Genomic DNA, 6,269 nt, shown 5'->3' on the forward strand with positions numbered 1-6,269 from the left:
AGAGCCTGGAGCCGGGCGTCCAGGCCTCCGCGCCCGGATCCCTCGGCCTCCTCCCCGCAGAATCCAGGCGTCCGGGGCGTCCTGGCTCTAAAACGTCTAACCGTTAACCCGCCGCCCCCAAAGTCAATGTTTGCACTGGCCTCACGGGCCGGGCCCCAGGCCAGCGCCCGGCCCAGGGCAGAGGCCACGCTCGAAACGTGATCTTATGGAGGGAACGTGCTGTGAGCGGAGGAGGCGCCCCCGCGGGGCGTGGAAAGTGCGTGGGTCCGGCATGGACGGTGCTTGGGCGTAGGAAAGAGGGATTGATCAGAGCCAGTGATGGAGAGAAGCGTAACACGGGCGGATGAACCTGACAGAGAAAGGAGAGAACACAGTTATGAGTGAATGCATACCTAAGTGAATGAATGAATGAGTTCCCGTGTGCCTGCCAGAATGAATGAATGAATGAATGAGTTCCCGCGTGCATGCCTGAGTGAATGAATGAATTCCTGTCTGCATGCCCGAGTGAATGAATGAGTGAGTTCCTGTTTGCATGCCGGAGTGAATGACTGAGTTTCTGCGTGCATGCCTGAGTGAATGAATGAATGAGTCCCCGTGTGCCTGCCTGAGTGAATGAATGAGTTCTCACGTGCATGCCTGAGTGAATGCATGAATGAGTCCCCGTGTGCCTGCCTGAGTGAATGAATGAGTTCCCATGTGCATGCCTGAGTGAATGCATGAATGAGACCCCGTGTGCCTGCCTCAGTGAATTACTGAATGAGTTCCCGTGTGCATGCCTTCCTGAATGAATGAATGAATGCCTGCAAGAAGGGGTGAGTGTGTGAATTCGTGAATGCGCGCTGGTCTGCTGGAGTGGGTGAGTGGGTGAATTGATAATTCATGGATGCCTGAGTGCATGGCCCAGAGGGAAGGAGAGGGTTAAAGAAGCCGCATTCCAGGTTGGGGAAGGGGTTGGGGGGTGGTTCCTGGCACTTTCTCCTGCCTTGGGGGAGAAAATGAGACCCTTCCAGGCCAAGTGTAAACGCAGTCCTGGAGGAGGCAGATTCCTTCCGGCCTCATCCTTGAACCCACCCTTTCATTACGGTTTCCAGCTCATAAAGCATCCAAGGAATTCCACATTCTACCCAACCCTCGGGAGATCCAGGAAACACCACGAGGCGGGTTGATAGGTTTGGAGGAAGTAGAGACCACCCCCTCCCACCCACGGGAGCCGGACACCCTAACCTGTGGTTCGCTCCGAGTCCTCGTCCCCCAGCTTTTGCTTCCGCGGGTCACAGCATCGTGTGGGACCTTCTGACAAACACTCCCAGGTCTCATTATACCCCTAGTCTCAGCAAACTGTGTACTGGGGCCCGTACCCTATGTCAACAAGCTTCCCTCCCCCTGGTGGGTTCTGATTGCTGACTTGTGGGCTTGGGATGGCTGGAGCGCCCTGTGGCTAGGGCGCGGGGGAAGTACGTGGGAGCCAGAGACAGCAACTCAGGGAAACTCTAGAGATGTTTGTGTCTGTTCTTTTTTCCAGTTGCCCTGTTTGTTTCATATTGCCAGCGAGTGTACTGAGCTGCTTCAGTTGTGTCTAACTCTCTGTGACCCCAAGGACTGCAGCCCGCCAGGCTCCTCTGTCCATGGGACTCTCCAGGCAAGAACACTGGACTGGGTTGCCATGCCCGCCTCCAGGGGATCTTCCTGACCCCGGGTTCAAACCCAGGTCTCCCACGGTGCAGGCAGATTGTTTACGGTCTGAGCCCCCAGGGATGCCCAGTGTATATGCATCAGTCTCAATTTCACACTTTATCCCACGCTCGATTTCTGCTTTGCTAATATGTTCATCTACGCCCTTTTTCTGGATTCCACATATACGCATTAGCATACGATGTTTGTCTCTCAGACTTACTTCACTCTGTATAGACAGTCTCTGGGTGCATCCACATCTCTGCAAATGGCACAGTTTCATTCCTTGTTATGGCAGAGGTGTGTAGTCCATCCTAAAGGAAATTGACCCTGAATATTCATTGGAAGGACTGATGCTGAAGCTGAAGCTCCAGCACATTGGCCCCCTGATGTGAAGAGCTGATTTCATGGAAAAGATCCCGATGCTGGGAAAGGTTGAAGGCGGGAGGAGAAGGGGACGACAGAGGATGAGATGGTTGGATGGCATCACCGACTCCATGGACATGAGTTTGGGTAAACTCTGGGAGCAGGTGATGGACAGGGAAGCCTGGCGTGCTGCAGTCCACGGGGTCACAAAGAGTCGGACACGGCTGAGTGAACGACAGCAGCAAGCAGGGCAGAAGGCGGTCAGCCCCAGGCAATCCTCCTGGATCTCCGGGCAAAAGCTAGGTCCATTTTTAAACCGGGAGCAGACATCCTGCCATGGGCGCAGCTGGGTTCCTTTGCGGGTGGGGGATGCTATCCAGGAAGCCAGGTGACCTGTGGGCGCCGTGAGCCCAAGGCGGTCTCTCCTCCCGGGTCCCTCACAAAGGATGTTTGCCGACTGCAAAACCGAGGCTGCATTCTCCCAAGACGTTGTTCGGAGAAAATGAGTCTTTGGTTGCTACATCAGATGCAGTGTTGTTGGCAAGTTACAGGGTACTTTGTGAGACATAGTTCAAGCCCAGCAGCTAGAAAAATACACCAACCCGGCTGAGTTGCTTGCTGAATTTTTGTGATGAAAGCCTTGTGAGTAACCTTGACAGGCAAGCAGGAGAATGAAAACAAATTCCACAGTGTGTATATATATATATGCCTCCTTCTGTGTGTGCACCACGATTGCAATTATATATCCATATTTTAGGGCTTCCCCGGTGGCTCAGCCATAAAGACTCTGCCTGCAATGCAGGAAACTCAGGAGACACGGGTTCGATCCCTGGGTCGGGAAGATCCCCTGGAGGACGACATGACAACCCACTCCAGGATTCTTGCCTGGAGAATCCCACGGACAGAGGAGCCTGGCAGGGCTACAGTCCAGGGAGTCGCAGAGAGTCAGACATGACTGAGTGCTTTCACTTCACTGCTCTTTGCCACTCGTGGTTCTAGGAGTTACAGACACATCCGTGCTTTTAACAAATGTATATTCTAGGCGGGGAGGTGGGGAGAAGCCAGGCAAAACAACAGTTGAAAGTCATACTTTGTAAGGTGTTGGAAGTGGATATGGGAGACAGAGAGAGAGAGAACAAAAGTCTGAGCAGAGGAGGTGGGCGAGAAAGTGCCCTTGGTCACAATTGCAGTGGTCTCATCTCTCTAATTAATGCCCCTTTGGTTTACAGCCAAAGGTGAGAGAGCCAGATGGTGCCCCCAGCCCTCCACTCCAGTGGCAAAATGTTCTATTTGTCAGTCCAAGCTGTTGTTCAGTTCGTCAGTTGTGTCCGACTCTGCGACCCCATGGACTGCAGCACGCCAGGCCTCCCTGTCCATCACCAACTCCCGGAGCTTGCTAAAACTCATGTCCATCAAGTTGGTGAAGCCATCCAACCATCTCATCCTCTACCGTCCCCTTCTCCTCCCGCCTTCCATCTTTCCCAGCATCAGGGTCTTTTCCAAGGAGTCAACTCTTTGTGTCAGGTGGCCAAAGTGTTGGAGTTTCAGCTTCAGCATCAGTCCTTCCAATGACTATTGAGGACTGATTTTCTTTAGGATGGACTGGTTGGATCTCCTTGCTGTCCAAGGGACTCTCAAGGGTCTTCTCCAACACCACAGTTCAAAAGCATCACATCGAAGCACTGCTTTTATTTTGAGTTGAAGGGAGTTTGGGACATCTGTCCATCCATGGGCCATTTATGGAGCCCCAGCTATTTGTGGACAGGCAGTTATCTTTGCCACACACCTGTTCTAGAAGGGGGGGGGGGAGGGAGGTGGCCAGGAAAAAGGACAGACTGCTGCGAGGCACAGCTGTGCTCACAGCTACGCTGGATTCCGGAGAACACGCCGCGTTTATATTTGGAACTCTGGGGGACAAGCCTCCGTCCCCCAGGAAGACGGGACTTGGGCGGACGCCAACCCACACCCACACCCACTGAAGCCTGTCAACACCCAGGCCCAGAATAGTGTGTGACGTGAAATCAGACAAGCTGATTATATTATTCCCTCTAGAGTCTGACCTGCACATCAGTGCTCACGGGATGGGGCTGGCACTTGGACACCTTAATCCTGTTCTCACTTGTTCAGATTTCCTCTGCTAGGAAATCTCACGAGACTTTTCACCCACGAGAATGGGCTTCTTGTGGCTGAGACAGAACTTGCGTTTGAGCACATTGTGTCTCCAAGGAAAGCAAGAGGGTGGCCCCGTGGTTAGCGATCTCTAACGTAGAGGACGCAGGTTCCATCCCTGCTCAGGGAACTAAGATGCTACATACCATGGAACAGCTAGACATCCCAAGTGCCACAACTAGAGCAAGGCTGAGCACTGCAACGAAGACTCGCAGCAGCCAAAAGTTGAAAAAAAAGTTTTTTAATTTCAAAGAAAGAAAGCAGAAAAGGCACTGAATTACCCACACCGAGACTAACGCTTATTCTAAAACCACGTGGCGGATGGTGACTGTTTCCAGATGTATGGGCTTCGCAGGTGGCTCAGTGGTAAAGATCTGCCCGCAATGTTGGAGACTCACGGGACACGGGTTCGATCCCCGGGTCGGGAAGATCCCCTGGAGGAGGGCATGGCAGCCCACTCCAGTGTTCTTGCTTGGAGAATCCCATGGACAGAGGAGCCTGGGGCTACAGTCCATGGGGGTCGCAGAGAGCCGGACAGGACTGAGTGGCTAATACTTTCACTTTCAAAGGAGTTTTTCTAAGAAGCCAGATGATTAATGCCGTTTGCAGAGACATGGCTGGACCTAGAGAGAGTCACACTGAGTGAAGTCAGAGAAGGAGAAATGTGGTGTGGCATCCCTTATGTGTGGAGTCTGAAATGAAATGGTACAAATGAACTTAGAAGACAGAAACAGACTCAGAGACTTATAGAAGGAGCTTATGGTCACCGGGGGGAAGGGTGGGGGAAGGGATAGTCAGGGAGTCTGGGATGGACATGGACACACCGCTGTATTTACCATGGAGAACCAGCAAGGACCTGCTGGACAGCTCAGGGAACTCTGCTCAATACTCTGTAATAACCTTATGATCACCAGGGGTAAGAGTGGGGGAAGGGATAGTCAGGGAGTCTGGGATGGACATGGACACACCGCTGTATTTACCATGGAGAACCAGCAAGGACCCGCTGGACAGCACAGGGAACTCTGCTCAATACTCTGTAATAACCTTATGGTCACCAGGGGGAAGGATGGGGGAAGGGATGGTTAGGGAGTCTGGGATGGACGTGGACACACTGCTGTATTTACCATGGAGAACCAGCAAGGACCTGCTGGACAGCTCAGGGAACTCTGCTCAATACTCTGTAATAACCTGATGGTCACCAGGGGGAAGGATGGGAGAAGGGATAGTCAGGGAGTCTGGGATGGACATGGACACACGGCTGTGTTTAACATGGAGAACCAGCAAGGACCTGCTGGACAGCACGGGGAAGTCTGCTCCATGTCACGTGGCAGCCGGGATGGGAGGGGAGTTTGGGGGAGAAGGGATACGTGTCCATGTATGCCTGAGTCCCTTGGCTGTCCGTCTGAAGCCATCACAGCATTGTTTGTTAATTGGCGGTACTCCAAAACAAAATAAAGGTTTTTTAAAAATAATGAAGCTAATATTTATGGGGGTGGGGGGTAAAAGAAGCCAGAGGGTACAAATAAAGAGAGAACTGAACAACAAAATGTTAGGAAACATTTGCTCAAAGTAGAGATGGTTCTGCTACACACGGTGGCTCCTTCCATTTGAAATACCGGAGATGCTGGAAATCTTCTTGAGTGTGGATCACAAGGAGTTTCAAAGAAACTGATTTCTGAGCACAGATAAAGGGAGTCCTCCAAACCTACGCCAGAAAAAGCCACCAAATGTACACTAAATTACCCGAAGGAGGATAAGAGAACAGAAGCACGCACATATCCTGTGAAACAGTTCTCGAAATGAACAAGACTCGCCACAGTTAGAAGAAACCACAATCTGAAAGTCAGATTCTATCACGTCAGCAGAAACATATGGTCCCTAAGAGAGCTGCTCTCCCCCAGATATATACGTGTGTAGACGGTGAGCTGCTGCAGAATGTTAAATGTCTAGTGAATCTGCCGTGGAAAGAGAGAGGAAAGTCCCTCCAGAGCCATGGTAAAGATCAACTGTGCTCATGGCATGCCACACGCCTACAGAATCCTAGCAAAAATACTCGTAGAAAA

Source organism: Dama dama, chromosome X, assembly GCF_033118175.1.
Source record: "Dama dama isolate Ldn47 chromosome X, ASM3311817v1, whole genome shotgun sequence".
In the NCBI taxonomy this organism is placed as follows: domain Eukaryota; kingdom Metazoa; phylum Chordata; class Mammalia; order Artiodactyla; family Cervidae; genus Dama; species Dama dama.